The sequence below is a fragment of the Lontra canadensis genome, unplaced genomic scaffold (genome assembly GCF_010015895.1).
Source record: "Lontra canadensis isolate GAN:19392208 unplaced genomic scaffold, GSC_riverotter_1.0 scaffold7, whole genome shotgun sequence".
NCBI lineage: Eukaryota > Metazoa > Chordata > Mammalia > Carnivora > Mustelidae > Lontra > Lontra canadensis.
Window position 1 is genome coordinate 33,501,969 of NW_022631001.1, and position 11,014 is coordinate 33,512,982.

Consider the following 11,014-nt stretch of genomic DNA (forward strand, 5'->3'; position numbering starts at 1 on the left):
GTTTAACCATTTCATGACTATGTGCGTGAGCCACACGTTTACATTACCCTCCCGAGAGCACCCTTTTGTAATTAGTAGTCTTCACATTTGTTCAGTGACTTATGGTCAACAGGGTACCGAGTATATTCACATAGAGAATCTCATTTCCATACTTTTTATTTTCTATTTTATATTCTATTATTTTATATTCTATTATTTTATTTTAGTTTCTATTAAAACAACAAAAAGGGACACCTGGCTGCCTCAGTCAGTGAAGCATGCCACTCTTGATCTTGGAGTTGTAAGTTTGAGTCCCACATTGGGTGTGGAGATTACATAAAGATAATATGTTAAAAAAAAAAAAGAACAAAAAAAAGAATAGAAAAATAATGTATAACAGGGAAGCCAATCTGGATTATGTTAACCTTATACCAATCCATTCATAAAATGCAATTTTAAATATCATCTCATAGAAGAAGTTGTTCATGAAGGCAGAAGTGTTTGGAACTCATGAAAGGCATAATGTGGGCCTGATGGGACTGCTGTTCTACACTTGGCACCGACATTGACTTCTTATGTAAATTTGAAAAAGTTTCTTAACATATTAGCTTTTTCCTACCAGAAAAATGAAAAGAAAAATTTCTGCCGCTAATCAGAGGGCTTTTATTAAGACAAAGGATATAACTGGGAAAGTATCTAAACTTTTTAAAAGAAAGGCTTATATAATGATAGGACTAACTCAGCTGCAAGTAACAAGTATCCATCTCAAATCAGCATAGGTGGGGCGCCTGGGTGGCTCAGTGGGTTAAAGCCTCTGCCTTCGGCTCAGGTCATGATCCCAGGGTCCTGGGATTGAGCCCCAAATCGGGCTCTCTGCTCAGTGGGGAACCTGCTTCCCCTTCTCTCTCTGCCTGCCTCTCTGCCTACTTGTGATCTCTGTCAAATAAATAAATAAAAATTTTTAAAAAATCAGCATAGGCAAAAAGAGAGCATATGGGTTTTCATAAATGAAAACTCCAAGTTTCAGCTTTAGGCATAGGTGGATTAAGAAACCTCCAAATTCACCAGGAATCCATTTCTCCATTTTCCTCTGTCTTTTGGGCTGGCTTCCTCCTATGTTGGGTTTCTTTTCTAGCACATTTTCCCCACATGTTGAAAGAATCTCAGAGACTTCAGGCTTTAATTATACTTAAGTTTGTGACCTTAAAAGAAGAGAGATTATTCCAGTAACTCAACTAATTCTACAGAAAGACTCTAATTGGTCTTTTTTTTTCTTTTAAAGATTTTGTTTATTTATTTGACAGACAGAGATCACAAGTAGGCAGAGAGGCAGGCAGAGAGAGGGGGGAAGCAGGCTCCCCACCGAGCAGAGAGCCTGATGCGGGGCTCAATCCCAGGAACTTGAGATCATGACCTGAGCTGAAAGCAGAGACTCAACTCACTGAGCCACCCAGGCACCCCTCTAATTGGTCTTTGCTTAGGTGTCTCGAGTTTTCTTGTGACCAGGGAATGGAGGGCTCTTTGACCCACTTAATCAGTTGCCTTTCCATGACTTGATTGACAGTCTCATAAGACTCCTTTGGGAGAGGGACAGAGCAGTTTCCAAATGAGGAAACTCAGAGAAAATATCTTGTCCATTTCTGCACTGTATCAGTCTATGATATTGTTGTTACTGTTGTTGTTTTTAATTTTTAGTAATTTATTTTAATTAATTAATTAATTAATTAATTTTTAAGTAGCCTCCATGCCCATCATGGAGCCCAATGTAGAGTTTGAATTCATGCCCCCAAGATCAAGACCCAAACTGAGATTAAGAGTTGGATGCTTGGGGCGCCTGGGTGGCTCAGTGGGTTGAGGCCTCTGCCTTCGGCTCAGGTCATGATTCCAGGGTTCTGGGATCGAGCCCCGCATCAGGCTCTCTGCTCAGTGGGGAGCCTGCTTCTCCCTCTCTCTCTGTCTGCCTCTCTGCCTACTTGTGATCTCTGTCTGTCAGGTGAATAAATAAAATCTTTAAAAAAAAAAAAAAGAGTTGGATGCTTAACCAACTTAGCCACCGAGCACCCCAGTCTGCGGCATTGTTAATATTATCTCTCTTGTAGGACATTAGAACTGGCTGAGATTTACCCAGGTTAACTTTCCAGACCTGAGTCCTATGGGAGCCCATCAGAGTTTCATAGAGACAACATGGATTCATTTAATTTTCATAAATTCTGTGGGGCGATTATTCATTCCACTTTTTTTCCACCTTGAAAAAATTAGTAAGCTTCATTTTCTTTCTTTTTTTTTAAGATTTTATGTATTTATTTATTTGTCAGAGAGAGAGAGAGAAAGCACAAGCAGGCAGAGGCAGAGAGAGAAGCAGACTCCCTGCTGAGCAAGGAACCCCACATGGGACTCGATCCCAGGATCCTGGGATCATGACCTGAGCTGAAGGTAGCGGCTTAACCGACTGAGCCACCCAGGCGTCCCAGTAAGCTTCATTTTCTAGAGAGGTTTTAGGTCCACAGAAAAATGAATGGAAAGTGCAGAGAATTCCCATATACCCCCTGCTGCCACCCCTCTCTCCCACTATCAACAGCTCCCATCAGAGTGGTTCATTCGTTACAACTGATAAACCTACATTGACACATCATCATCACCCAAAGCCCATAGTTTAGGGTTCACTCTTGGTGAACCCCACTCTATGGGTTTTGACAAATGTATAAAGACAGGTATCCACCATTATAATATCATGCAGAGTAATTTCACTGCTCTGAAATTCCTCTATGTTCTCCCTCTGCCCAAGCCCTGGGAACCACTAATCTTTTCATTGTCTCCATAGTTTTGCCTTTTCCAGAATGTAATTGGAATCATACAGTATATATAGCTTTTTCAGGTTGGCTTCTCCAGTTAATAATATACATTTGAAAAAAAATATACATTTCCAGGGCGCCTGGGTGGCTTAGTGCGTTAAAGCCTCTGCCTTTGACTCAGTTCATGATCCCGGGGTCCTGGAATCGAGCCCCACATTGGGCTCTCTGCTTGGCAGGGAGCCTGCTTCCCATACTCTCTCTCTCTGGCTGCCTTTCTGTCTACTTGTGATCTCTGTCTGTCAAGTAAATAAAAATTAAAAAAAAATTAAAAAATGCATTCCCCCCCATGTCTTTTTGTGGCTTAATAGCTCATTTTTTTTTAGAGCTGAATAATATTCCATTGTCTGGACGTATCACAGTTTACTTATACGTTGATCTACTGAAGGACATCGTGGTTGCTTTCTAGTTTTGGCAATTATGAACAAAGCTGCTATAAATGTTTGTGTGCAGGTTTTTGTATGGATAGAAGTTTTCAGCTCACGTGGGAAAATACCCACAACTACTGGATTGTATAACACAAGTATGTTTAGTTTTGTAAAAATCTGTAAACCGTCTTCCAAAGTGGCTGTACCATTTGGCATTCTCACCGGCAATGAATGAGAGCCCTGGTTGCTCCACGTCCTTATCAGTGTTTAGTGTTTGGCTTTGGCCATTCTAACAGATGTTTAGTTGTACCTCACTGTTGTTGTCTTTGTTTTTAAAATATTTTATCTATTTATTTGAGGTGGAGGGAGCACAAACGGAGAGTGAGAAGCATACTTCCAGTCAAGCAGGGAGCTTGATGGGGAACTCGATCCCAGGATCCTGAGATCGTGATCTGAACCAAAATCAAAAGTCAGATGCTTAACCGACTGAGCCACCCGGGTGCCCCTCATTGTTGTTCTAATTTGCAGTTCCCTGATGAAATGTGACTTTGAACACCTTTTTATATGCTTATTTGCCGTCTGTGTTTGGTGAGGTATTTGTTAACATTTTTTACCCATTTTTAAATTGGGTTCATTTTCTTATTGTTGTTGAGATAACAGTGCTTTATCAGATACATCTTTTGTAAATATTTTCTCCCAGTCTGTGACTTGTCTTCCCATTCTCTTATTAGTTCCACTTTTATAGATAATAAATGCTACAAATTACTGGGAGCTTGCCATACACCAAGCACCATGCTAACCACCCCACATATATTACCTCATAAAAATTCTATGAGGTGTTGTGTTTATTGAGGTTCTTTGGAATATAAGCAGCAGAAACCAACTCTGGCTCGCTAAAGAAGAAGAAATGTACTGAAAGGATGGATAATAGGATATCTCATGGGATAGGAGGAAGAGTTGAACAGTCAAAACTTGGAAGGATAGGATCCCACTCTTGCATGGTTTTGTAGGCTCTTTAGAAGGTGGATTTGGGGATAAACCTGGTGCAATCCTATTGGTTTCTAGTTGCTGCTGTGTTCCAGAAGCCACATTTTTTTGGAGGGAGAATCTAATTGGCCCATCTTGAGTCAGGTGTCTAGCCTTGAACCAATCGTGTTGAAGGGGACACATAGTACAAGGTCGACCACCTTTGTATATGGGCAGTTCTCAAACAAAGAGAGTCACTGTGAACCTGTTAGCTGCCCAAAGGTATATCTACTGTAAGCATGTAGTTGTACCAGTCAAGGTCCCGGCACTCAAAAGTGGGTAATTGAAGAACACTTAATAAGGGGGTTAAATAGGAAGAGTTTAGGGAAAGCAACAAGGGATGTTAGAGTATCCTGGGGCTAGTGATAGTGGGGAAGTGTTCCCATGCCAGGCCTGAAAAGGAAAGAAGAGGTGGTGGTTTTTGGAACCTGTGGAAACAGCTATAAGGAAAAGCCTTCCTGATAAGTAGCTGTGGTCTTTGGGAGAAGGTTACAACCAGCCTGCGGCAACCCACGATGTGGGATGTAGGGGAATAATACCAAGATTTCACTCTCCTCCCACCTGCACATTTCTTGGACACAACCAGAAGCCAGAGAGCAATGGATTCAGTTGTTACGGGCCAGCCTCCTAGGACGTAAGTCAAGGTGTGCAGGGGCAAATAGAAGCCAACCAACAAAATAACATCAATCCCCGCTTACGGATAAAAACTTATAGGTGTAGAGGAGTTAGTGACTAGTTTAGGCTCACACAGCTAATGCAGGGTCGGAGATGGGGTTTGACTCCAGAACCTATGCTTTTAACCACGGGACTCTACCACCTCGCAGATGAAGACCCCGAATTCAAATATGGGATTGACCACACTCAGCTCAGGTCAGTCCTTTATTTCTCTGGGCTCCTTGCGGATTCACCTCTTAGCTGCAGCTGCAACAAGAGTCCATAGTCCAGCCCCCTCAGAGGGAAGTCGATAGAGTCACACTCACTGGGCTCCCTCCGGTCCCTCATCCCGAGCTCGGCTGAGCCATGGGGTTTGGAGTATCAGAGGTAGTTGAAGTGGAGTCCAAGTTTCTTGCTACTGTGCTGACAGCTCTGTTCTTCAGGGAAGGTTGTGATGAGATTTAAATTGTACTCCAATTAAGCTTTTCCACTCTAAGTCCTCAGGGAGCATTCACAGGCTTGGACCATGCGCTTGTAAGCGCTAATACCATTATCAGATGCCTGTTCATCTCATATAAATAAGCCCATTAGTGCCTCTTCTGTCTGGCCACGTACCTTCCTGCCACTGCTTGGAGCCCCCAGACAAACACATTCCCAATCAGGCAAACAGAGGAAAATATGAACAGCAATAACATTCACTGTAAGGTTTTATTTCCTGTCTCATTATTTTCCAGCTTTTTAACTAATAATCGGTAACATCTATTATATACTTACCATGTGTAAGGTACAGTGCTGTTTTACATAGTTTGTCTCATTTCACCTTGACAGTAGATCTAAAAGGTAGGTACGACTTAATCCCCACTTTACAGATGGGCTAACTAAAGTTTACAGGGGTTAATTTGGTGTCTTTGGTGACGTAATTATATTAAGTAGTAGATTTAAGATTTGAACCCAGACATCCTGACTCCAGAGCCCACACCACATAACCATGATACCAACTTCAGTTCTGGATGGCCTAATTTATAAAATAGTGGGTTCTGATCACGCTTCTCCCCTTTCAAAGGTGAAATTCTGGTATGTTTAAGGAATAGGAGTATGGTAGAGACTACTGGCAATCGTCAAATATCGATGGGTTCCCATAAAGTTTTCATCTCTGTTGCAATTGAGTTGGGGACATGTGACTATGTCCAGCCCATTAGGTGTGAGCTGAAGGGATATGTGTTATTTTCAAGCCTGGCAATAACCCCCATCCCCACCCCGCACTATCAGCCACTCTCTGTGTCTCATAATGGGTCATAATGAGATGGTAAAATTGCCACCTGTAAGTTGTTCCTTGCTCCTTGGAGAAAGCCATGTTGGACAGTTACCTGACCTGCATTGATTAGATGGTGACATGAGTGAGAAATAAACTTTTGTTAGGTTAGACCACTTAAATTTTGAGGTTTATTTATTATCATATTGTATCTTATCATACCCCAAACAATATAATTATTTTACAGAAGATTCCTGTTTTATGGTGGTTTAACCTAGAATTTTTTGACTTTATGATGGTGTAAAAATAATACCATACTTTGGATTTTGAATTTTGACCTTTTCCCAGGCTAGCAATGTGTAGTACAATACTCTCTCGTGACGCTAGGCAGTGGCAATGAACCATAGCTCCCAGTCAGCCACGCAGTCAGAAGGGTGAACGACTGATACACTGACAACCATTCTGTTTTTCACTTTCAGTACAGTATTCAATAAATTACATGAGATATGTAACACTTTACAATAAAATAGGTTTTGCGTTAGATGATTTTGCCCAGTTGTAGGCTAATGTAAGTGTTCTGAGCACATTTAAGGCAGGCTAGGCTAAGCTGCGAAGTTTGGTAGGTTACATATAGGACATGCATTTTGACTGATATTTTCTTTCTTTTTTTTTTTTTTTCAAAGATTATTTATTTATTTGACAGAGAGAGATCACAAGTAGGCAGAGAGGCAGGCAGAGAGAGAGGAAGGGAAGCAGGCTCCCTGCTGAGCAGAGAGCCCGATGCGGGGCTCGATCCCAGGACCCCAGGTTCATGACCTGAGCCGAAGGCAGAGGCTTAACCCACTGAGCCATCCAGGCGCCCCTTGACTGATATTTCCAACCTACATTGGGTTTATTGGGACAGAACTCATTGTAAGTTGAGGAAGATCTGTACGAATACACGAAGTTAGGTATCTCTAAGGCCACTGCTGTAACAGCTTATTGGTCTGAGAGGAAAATTACTGTTGGAGACTGGAACTATCTCAATGCATGCTCTATCTTAATAAATAAATAAATAAATAAATAAAGCTACTTTTATAAAAGTAGTTTTTTTTAAATTTATTTATTAAAAGTATTTTATTTATTTTACAGGAGAGACAGCAAGAGAGGGAATACAAACAGAGGGAGTGGGAGAGGGAGAAGCAGGCTTCCCACTGAGCAGGGAGCGGGGATCATGACCTGAGCGGTACACAGATGGCTAATGACTAAGCCACCCAAATGCCCCTAAAAAAACTACTTAAAAAAAAAGAAGGATAGGGGCACCTGGGTGGTTCAGATGGTTAAGCATCTGTCTTCGGCTCAGGTCATGATCCCGGGGTCCTGAGATTGAGTCCTGCATTGGGCTACCTGCTCAGCAGGGAGCCTGCTTCTCCCTCAGCCTCTCTCTGTCTCTCATGAATTAAAAAAAAAAATCTTTAAAAAAAAGAGAAATATATAGGGTCTTGAACAACAGCATAAACAAACTAAGCCTAACATAATAGCAAAAAAATCTTCCACTCAACAACATCAGAATATACATTGTTATCAAGTGCACATGGAACATTCTCTATAATGGGACATATGTCAAGCCATAAAACAAGTCTCAATAAATTTAAAAGGTTTAGAAGAATGCACATTCCCTGACCACAATAGAATGAGATTAGAAATCAGTAACAGAAGGAAATTTGCAAATATGTGGAAATGAAACATATTTCTTCTGAATAGTCAATGGTCAAAGAAGAAATCAAAGGGAAATCAGAAAATGATTTGAGATGAGTAAAAATGAAAACATAGCATACTAAAGTCTTATGGGATATAATGTAAACAGCGCAAGGGAAATTTATAGCTATAAACACCTTTATTTATTTATTTTTTAAAAAAGATTTTATTTATTTATTTATTTGACAGAAAGAGAGATCACAAGTAGGCAGAGAGGCAGGAAGAGAGAGAGAGGAGGAAGCAGGCTCCCCGCTGAGCAGAGAGCCTGATTTGGTGCTCGATCCCAGGACCCTGGGACCATGACCTGAGCTGAAGGCAGAGGCTTTAACCCACTGAGCCAGCCAGGTGCCCCTACAAACACCTTTATTGAAAGAGAAAAAAGATGTCAAATCAAGAACCTAAGCTCTCACCTTTAGGAATTAGAAGAAGAAGAGCAAGCTAAACTCAAAAGCATAAGGAAGGAAATAACAAAGATTGGATCAGAAATAAATAAAATATAAATAAGAAAAAACAATAAAGAGGGGCTCCTGGGTGGCTCAGTCATTAAGTGTCTCTGCCTTCAGGTCAGGTCATGATCCCAGGATCCTGGGATCTAAAAAAAAAATAAAGAAAATTAACAGAACCAAAAGTTGGGTGGTTTTTTGTTGGTTTGTTTGTTTTTATTTTTTTAAAGATCAACAGAATCAACAAATTGACAAGCCTCTACCTGGAATGACCGAGAAAAAAAAGAGGAAACTCAAATTACTAAAGTCAGGAATGAAAGAGGGGTCATTACTACTCACCTTACAAAAATAAAAAGGAATATAAAGGAACACCATGAACACTTACACGGCAACAAATTAAGTTACCTAGATGAAATGAACAAATTTTTAGAAAGGCATAAATTACTGAGACCATCTCAAGAAGAAATAGAAAGCAATTTTTTAAGATTCATTTATTTATTTGAGAGAGAAAGAGCACATTAGCTGTGGGGAAGGGCAGAAGGAGAGGGAGACAATTGCAAGCAGACTCCCCGCTGAACACAGAGCCTGATGAGGGTCTTGATCCCAGGACCCTGAGATCATAATGCTGAGCCAAGATTGTGACATGAGCCGAGATCAAGAGTCTTAACCAACTGAACCACCCAGGTGTCCCCAAAAGAAATAGAACACCATAATAGATTTCAAACAAGTAAAGAGATTGAATTAGTAAATTAAAAACAAAACAAAACAACTTGCCACAAAGAAAAACAGAAGACAGATGGCTTCACTGGTTAATTCTACCAAATGTTTAAAGAAGAGTTAACCTCAGTACTTCACAAATACTTCCAAAAAATATAAGAGGAGGGAGTATTTTCAAAGTCATTTGATGAGACCAGTATTATTCTTATGGCAAAGGCAGAGTAAGATATCCCAAGCAAAGAAAACTACAGACTAATATCACTTATGAATATAGATGCAAATATCCTGAACAAAATACCAGCAAACTGAATCCAGCAGTATGTACAAAGTATTATATACCAAGTGGGATTTATCTCAGGGGTGCAGGATTGGTTCAACATGTCAAATCAATAAATACAATATACCATATTAATAGAATAAAGGACAAAAAACATGTAATCATTTCAACAAATGAAGAAAAACATTTGACAAAATCCAACACCTTTTCATGATTAAAAATGCTCAACAAACTAGGACTAGAAGGGAATTTCACAATCTGCTCAAAAGCACCTACAACCACCCACCCCCCCACTGCTAACACAGTACTTACTGGTAAAAGAATGAAATCTTTATCCTTAAGATCAGGAATTAAAAAAAGAATGTCCACTCTTGTAACTTTTATTCAACACTGTACTGTGGGCTCTAGCCAGGGAACTTAGTCAAGAAAATGAAATGAAATGAAATGCAAAGCATCTAGATTTGAGCAGAGGTAAAATGATCTCTGTTTGCAGTGGCATATTCTTGAATATAGAAAATCCACAAAAAATCTCTAGAATATAGGGTATAAGATCAATATACAAAATTAGTTTGTATTTCTATATACTAGTAATGAAAAAATGAAGTTAAGGAAAATGAAATTAAGAAAACAATTCTGGGGTACCTGAGCGGTTTAGTTGGTTAAGCTTCGAACTCTTTTTTTTTTTTTTTTTAAGATTTTATTTATTTGAGAGATAGAGAGAGAGAGTGAGCAAGAGAGCTCTATGGGGCGGAGGGGCATAGAGAGAGGAGAAGCAGGCTCCCTGCTGAGCAGGAAGCCTGATGGGGGGCTTGATCCCAGGACTATGAGATCATGACCTGAGGTGAAGGCAGATGTTTAAGTGACTGAGCCACCCATGCACCTGTTATATTTCTTTTTGGGGTGATGAAAATATTCTGAAATTAGATAGTGGTGATGGTTGCACAACTCTGTGAATGTACTAAAAACCACTGAATTATGCATTCTAAAATGGGGAAACATTACTGTATGTATAAGATTCGAGAAGCATATCTCAATTTAAAATGAAAAAAATATATATTTGGCTGTTTTGTCAGCAGAAATTAAGTGGTATAGACAAAGTCCAGAATACTGAGGTCAGTAAACTTAGAAAAGCTGGCCGTGTCTAACTTAAATAGTTAAGAGATGGAAATTTAAAAGGCTTTGCGTGACAAAGGCCCAAGAAGATGTTTCAGCTGATTAAAGTGAATCATGGAAAATATCTGATTAAACGTGTGTTCTTTGTTTTAGCTAGCTTCAAGAAAATCACTATCACGTTGAAAGAGAGAGCCTGGGGGCAAGAAGGCATAAGAATAAAGCAAATTCGAAGACTGTGTGTTACAAAAGAACACTGAGTATGGATATGGGCAAATGGAATGGTCTGGATGCCAACAGACTAGAAGCTTAACAAGTTTTTGAGAAAACTGTATTGTTAAAGAAACCACAAGTTTGTGTAAAAAGCCTAAATTTATTAGTTAAGCCCTAAAACAACCTCTGGCAGGAAGTTGCACAGTCCCTAGGGACAGCATTCTCCCCATCTCTCTCTTTAGATGTAGCCAAGGAGAATAAGGGTCCAGGAAGGAGCCAAGGATCCCAAAGGATGAGACAGCTCGTGCCCCGGGCTAGGCAGCTTTGATATCTGCCCATTGGTATTTCAGAATTTTAATACCAGTGTGTCTGTGGAACAGTGACCTCTG